Here is a 7681-nt window from a genome sequence, read left to right on the forward strand (position 1 = left end):
AACCTAAAAGTTCAAATCACCCCCCTTTCGCCCCAATCAAAATAAAACAGTAAAAAAAAATCCCACATACACATATTAGGTATCGCCGCGTTCAGAATCGCCCAATCTATCAATAAAAAAAAGCATTAACCCGATCGCTAAACGGCGTAGCAAGAAAAAAATTCAAAACGCCAGAATTACATTTTTTTGGTCGCCAAGACATCGCATTAAATGCAATAACGGGCGATCAAAAGAACGTATCTGCACAAATGTGGTATCATTAAAAACATCAGCCCAGCATGGAAAAAATAAGCCCTCACCCGACCCCAGATCATGAAAAATGGAGATGCTACGGGTCTCGGAATATTGCGCAATTTTTATTTTTTTTTAGCAAACTTTGGAATTTTTTTTCACCAGGTGGGGTTAGTGAGTCAGTAAGAAGATAGCTGAGAGAGTAAACAAGGGAAACGGGAGGAGCTGGAGCTCATGACAAGACAGTTAGAGTCAGTTGGAGTTGGTCTGTGGAGAAGGAAGGGACAGGAGCAGAGACAAGGGCTCGGGGGTCAATAAAATGGCGTATAGCTGACTCCAGAGCAAATCGCTGATATAAAAAAGGGACGCCAGAGTCCCTGACTGGGCAGGAGCTGTACGCCCTGACAGCCGAATCTGAAGTACAGGAGACTGCAAGTTCCTGGGATGCACTGAATACCTGAAGGAACGGCAGCAGACCAAGATCTAGGGGCTGACAGTGAAAAGGACAGTACCCATGATATAGGCTCACGCTGTTAGTCATACAGGTTAGAGATCATCACGCAGAAGAAGGCCGCAGCTTAGCTACAAGCAGCAGGGACCTGAAAACAGAGCGCAGAAGGAAGGTCCCCAACCCCACCTGGCAGGGTGGATCCCCTGAATGCCTCCAGGCGAGCCGGACTCAATCCCTCATCTGTATGTGGTACCCCAGATTACAACTACTTTCAAGTAAAAGGTAAAGAAAACTGCACCTCTCTGTGTCCTTCACTTATTCTCTGCACCCCGACGTTCACTACCATCTGCACATTCAAATATTTTTGCCCTAGGGCCCCGCTCTACCAGTGGGGAGCTGAGCCAACTTTGCTGCGTCACCATCAGCCCCAGAGGACTCAAACCGCAGCGTCGGCCACCCATTGCCAAACACCACGGGTGGCGTCACAATTAAACACCACATAACTATCCTCTATTTAATTACTGGATGCCCAGGGCCACGGACCAGGTCACTGCCACCGTGACATCCCCTTTTGAGAGCCTGACCGGCCCGGTAACGAGTAACCCCCGGCCCTGCAGGGCGCTCCACATGGAATAATCTATCCAGCACTATTTCTTTTAAATTTTAATGCGCTATATGGATTCATTTCTTTCACTGACACAACTGTAATACACTTACCTATTCCGGCTCTTTGAAACTACTGCTTCGTTCTTAGCAGTGGGGCTGACAGAAGTGGGGTGGTGTCACTGCGCTGCTGGCATGTGTGTGTAACCAACATCATGGACAGGACTGCAAGAAGGTCCTTACTGCAGGGCAATCAAAAAGGGCAAGTTCAGGGGGCCAATAAATCTTCAGCATACATAAAGCCCATGGCAGCTATTTTATTCAATACTATCTAGTAAACTTTTATTAGGATTGATTCCTGTTTAACTCCTGGATATCCGTGTAAATTAACCTTTTGACTGCCTGATCTTTCTTTATGCCTGTTGGTATTGCCTGACCTCCTTGACTTTGACTATGTTTGTGACTTAGATTTCATCCTTGGCCCTCCCTATATGCTCTAATGCTGACCCTGAACTTGCTTCCCTGGAATCTCCATGGACACGGCCAAATGGCCCCTACAGCACAGGCCAAATCCCTTTATAGGAGTGAAAAGGTGAAAACTGAGCTGCCCCTGAAACTTGCTAAGTGAAATGGATTGTGCAAAGTCTGTCCATAGTTGTTTTGTTTTTGAGTTGACAGATAACTGTTAATGATAAGTCTTTCTACATATCTAAAAGTATTGATTTTTAGTTATTGCAGGAAACCGTTGGGTTGCTATAAAAATTGCGAGCCTACAGTCCTTATGCCTGTCATTACATTTTACTACATTATATATATATATATATATATATAAATAGTGTAGTATTGCTACTTATAGTACAAGCGATTAGAAGACCCCTAGTTCAAATTCCCTAAAGGCAGTAAAAAATAAAGTGAAAAGTAAAAAAAAGGTTTTAAAATTATTTTTTTTTTTAAATTAAATCACACTCTTTTTCCAGTTAAAACTAAAGAAATGTAAAAAATAAAAAAGTCTGATTTATCAATATATATAGTTGTTTAATATATATGCAAGGTATCTCTGTATATAAAAATGAATGTGTGTGTGTGCATCACCAACCAATCACTAAGCATCTCTCATTTCACCAGAGCTGGTTAAAAGAAGCTGAGCTGTGATTGGTTACTATGACCAATAGTTTTCCCATTTGACAACACCTCAGCAGACACTGACATGGTGGGAGAAATCTAGCATCCCTGGGAACATAAGCTCCCAGCCATTATCTGCCCCCCTGAAAGGAACAGAGAGCACATGACAGAAATGAATCCCCCCTCCAGTGCCCATATACCCATCACACATCCTCCATCCCGTAGGCACATCTTCCCTTTTAAAGGGATCATTGGTAGGGAAGTCAGAGCAAATCCATCCAGCGCTTTGGTTTTGACCCCAGGCCTCTCTTAAAGGGATCCCCGGTATGGAAATTAGGACAGTTCCACTCAGCTCTGTGGTTCTGACCCCAGGGTCTCTTAAAGGGATCATTGGTATGGAATTTAGGGCAAATCCACTCTGTGCTTTGGTACTGACCCCAGGCCCTTCTTAAAGGGGTCTCCGGTATGGAAGTCAGGGCAAATCCATCCAGCGCTTTAATTCTGACCCCAAGCCTCTCTTAAAGGGATCCCCGGTATGGAAGTCAGGGCAATTGCCTTCAAATGCTCTGGTGCTGACCCCAGGCTCTCTTAAAGGGATCTCCTGTATGAAAGTTAGGGCAAATCCCTCGGCACTCTGATTCTGTCCCCAAGGTTCTATTAAAGGTATCATTGGTATGCAAGTCACGGCAAATCCACTCAGCGCTCTGGTTCTGATCCCAGGCTCTCGTAAAGGGATCCCCAGTATGGAAGTTAGGGCAAATCCACTCAGCGCTCTGGTTCTGACCGAAGTCCCCTCTTAAAGGGATCCTCGGTACAGAAGTGAGGGAAATTCCACTCTGCGCTTTGGTACTGACCCCAGGCCTCTCTTAAAGGGATCTCCGATATGGAAGTTTGGGTAAATCCCTCAGTGCTCTGATTCTCACCCCTGGCTTCTATTAAAGGGATCATTGGTATGGAAGTCAGGGAAATCCACTCAGCACTCTGGTTCTGACGCCAGGCCTCTCTTAAAGGGATCCCCAGTATGGAAGTTAGGACCGTTCCACTCAGCGCTCTGGTTCTGACTCCAGGCTGACGGAATGATGTGGGATATTAGTGGTAGTAGTCCGGTGGCTCTGGCTGATGGGAAGATGTGGGATATTATGGGGAGTAGTCCGGTAGCTCTGGCTGACAGGATGATGTGGGATATTATAGTGAATGTGGCTATGCGGAGTGGATGAGGCTCTACACTCAGCTTTATATATATATAAAGATGTGGGATATTAGGGGTAGTAGTCCGGTAGCTCTGGCTGACGGGATGATGTGGGATATTAAGGGTAGTAGTCCAGTGACTCTGGCTGACGGGATGATGTGGGATATTATAGTGAATGTGGCTATGCGGAGTGGACGGGGCTCTACACTCAGATTTATATATAGATATAATTATTATAATTTGTTATAACTAACCGTAGTTAGTTACTATGCCCGGGCAGCGCCGGGCTCTTCAGCTAGTTGTAAATAAAAATAAATTGAAACTGGTAAAACTGCTGTTTTTTTAGTGTTGCACCTTTCACAAAATCAGAAATAATAATCAATGAAAACATAGTACCAACCCCAGTATGGTATAGCTTAAAACACCAGTATGCCTAGCAAAAAATCAAGCCCTCACTCGGCTCCATAGGTTAGTCAATTTTAATGCACAATTCAAAATAAAGCACAAAAACAAACTGAAAATTGCATTTTTCCCTTACTTTATATGGGAAATGACATCTTGTCCCGCAAAAAAAACAAACTCTCATACATGTATATCTCTAAAAAAAATGGTTATAGCTGTTTGAAAAAGGAGAGGTAAAAAGTGAATACGCAAAAATTGACTGCTCCCTGAGAAGGTTAATATAAAATACAGTGTCATAGATGGAGTTATGAGTTATATAGATCAAAGTCTGGGGGAATTGGATCAATGCCTGTACCCTCCACTATAAACAAGTGATTTAAGAAGATTATCTAATGGAGAGCAGACATGGAGAGTGTATACAGAGTAATTAAAGGGAATCTGTCAGCAGGTTTTTGCTATGTAATCTGAGGACAGCATGAAGTAGGGGTTAAACTCAACAATGTGTCATATGTGATGTTGTTTATTTAGACTGAAGGTTTAATCACCTTGTGATTAACATTGCTGTGACTAGTTGATCACTTCAGTGCTGGTCAATTCTGCCCCTTCTCTGATAAGCACTGCTGCATTGCTAAAGCTAAAAACTCTGATTGTGATGCATCATTACAAAAACCTGCTGACAGATTCCCTTTAACAAGTAGATGACAGTTGGTGTAAGTGCAGACTTTGACTGTGTGCACCCTTATTACCAAAGAGGTGCTTATCAATGCAAGGTGAAGATATTTGCCCCTAAGGCAGACAGTTTGGCTCCATATCAGAGACTTCACTTGGCAATGAAAGTATAATATTTTCCATGCCATATCTGCAAAATCCGAGTTTGATACAATTCATGGATATATTCAGAATCAAGGAGGATATGTGCATGTGTGGGTAAAGTTTTGGTAGCTTGCAACCCACAGGAACACAATATCATATTCATGTGTGGTATGTATAAAATGTGTTAATGATGTTTGGTAAGATGACAGCCATATTGTTTTTCTAGGAGATTTCTGGGAGAAAATATGACCAACAGCAGAAGTATGGCCCAAAACTACTTTAGAATCTGATCAGCTGTCTCCCTCTTACCTCAGTTGAGGGAGGAGAGTGAGGTCTGGTAGACCCTTTTATAACATCTCATCTACTGAATATCAGTGTCAGACCCCAGGAGAAACAATGAGTATTGCAGTATTGGAGTATTGTTCATATTTCACTAAGCATTCTCCTCCACCAGAAGCTCTCACAAATCCATACAATAAATATCTGTATTTTATCCCTTTTATTTTGTACTGTTTTTCTTCTATTTATGTATTTTTATTATTTCATCTTTTGTAAGCTTTTTATGCTCTGTGCTCTTTTTGTATATTAAATCTAAAATTTAATAAATTTGTCCTTCGTTGCTCTAATTATACCCATAAACCCTGAAGAGGGTGAGTATAGCTTGGTTGTGTTACCCTGTGTATGACAGAGTGCAAAATCAGTACCAATCAGGTGCTCAGGAGAGTTGGGTGGCGTGTGCAGCAGTGTGGGACCCAGTACGGGTGTCTTGCTGGCCTATCAAAATGGTGAATGGTGGCAGCGAAAAGTGCGGTGTGGATGTGAAAACTGGCTGGGGGGGTACTCAGCTAACTGTCAGCCTACTGCAATAGGTGAGTGGACGAGTGAGTGTGGGAAGCGAATTTCCCCTTCAGAGTTGCACCCAAGGAACTTGTTCAAGAGAGTGGGTTTCGTGAGAAATTGCTGGAAGTGAGTGCGGTTCTTGACATACAGTGTATAAAGAACGTAAACCACACTATTGCCTCCAAATTTGTACTGCTTTGTTGCATAGGAGATGTTGTCGTACTGAATATAATGGTCCTGGTCTTTATCATAATTTATAATCCAAAAATAGATTTAAAAAGATTTTCTAACCTTTACATTTTTTTGTGGTAGATTACAGTTTTTTTTATTCCTCAAAGAAGTGACAGTGTAAGGAACCATAGAGTAAAAATGATATAGCAATGGATTTGTGTCTTTTGTTTTACTATGTTACATATCAATATTCTAAAACTTATCATCTAATTTGAACCAAACATTGTATTATGTCACTGGCCAAACACGATTTTGAAAATATTACTCTAGTATAGCATGTTTTACTGTTTATATTTCCTACAGACCTCTAATAGCCTCGATATGGTGTGTTAGCTCATAGGTAATCAGATACATACCCCGGCTTACATGGTGTTAAATCCATCCTCTGATGGAAGCCAGTCTACGGTCTGCTTGCTACATGGCCAACTATGAATCCAAAGTTGTATTTTCAGATGTAGCAAAGATGTACTTGAAAAAACACATTGGATATATGATCTGCATTTATGAATTTTGAGGCTTGAAATAATGAAGTCACAACATACTGAATTTGTTTTACTGGAAAATTGGAAATTACATCTTTTTCATGCATGGCGTACCAGAGGGTTTTCCAAGTGTGCACATAAATAGGTCAATCATTAAAAAAAGCAAACAGAACATGTTAATAATAAAACACCTTTAAACAATTATCCATGGCAGAATAGATATCTCTTGTTCTGAAATAACGGGCAGGATAATATAATTCTCACTCACTTTCCACTTAAAACTAGATTTGCTCATCGATACGCAAGCAAAACAACTGGCATAGGCTAGTTTCACACTAGCTTATTTTCCATGCAGCGCTCGGCGCCGCTAAGACCCGCCCCCTGCCGGCTCCCTGCCCGCCCCATCCGGTCATCGCCGCCTACTATCGCACACGGCTGCATGCGATCTGCGCACCCTATCTTTAGCATAGGGTGCGCAGACCATGCGCTGGCCGTGCGCTAGTAGGATTTTAGCTTGCGCTGCACACTTTTGAAGGTGCGCTGAGCGCGCCAAAATGCAACATGGTGCATTCGGCGCACACCGGCGCACCTTCAAAAGTGCGCAGCGCACGCTAAAATCCTACTAGCGCATGGTCTGTGCACCCTATGCTAAAGATAGTGTGCACAGATCGCATGCAGCCGTGTGCGATAGTAGGCGGCGATGACCGGATGGGGCGGGCAGCGAGCTGGCAGGGGGCGGGGCTTAGTGGCGCCGAGCGCTGCGTGGAAAATAAGCTAGTGTGAAACCAGCCATATATCTATAACAGCACCAAAGGCCGTTATTTTATTCCATCCAGGCCATCATTGTTCAATTAATATGGAACAACAATCAATTGTTATTAAACCAACATATTTTATATTGGCCTGTACAAAAGAGTGTTCTGTGAACAGATTGTTACTAATACCGGCCCAGATACATCAGCTGTTTCTGTTGTTGGTTTTGTTAAGAACTTGAATGGAACTGATATTGGCATAAATCCTGAGATCGACTAAAAATGGCCAAATATGAACAATAAACACCTTCTAAATCCAAGCCTCCCTCCAGGAATGATTAATTAATTTTCACATAGCCAATCTATAGACGATATCAAGACTTTCAGACTGGTTAAAATCGTCATGATTTATTATATATTATGCTCATATGGTAATATGTAAAAAAAGTATGTTTTAATTAAGTGAAAACTATCTATTTATAAGATAGTAACTGCTACGTGACAGAATAGCTAATTTGTTTCCCAATTTATTGCTGTAGGATTTCAGAGTATATTGTAGCTGTGT

This window comes from Dendrobates tinctorius, unplaced genomic scaffold, assembly GCF_039654945.1.
Source record: "Dendrobates tinctorius isolate UK_male_01 unplaced genomic scaffold, ASM3965494v1 ptg000004l, whole genome shotgun sequence".
Classification (NCBI taxonomy): domain Eukaryota; kingdom Metazoa; phylum Chordata; class Amphibia; order Anura; family Dendrobatidae; genus Dendrobates; species Dendrobates tinctorius.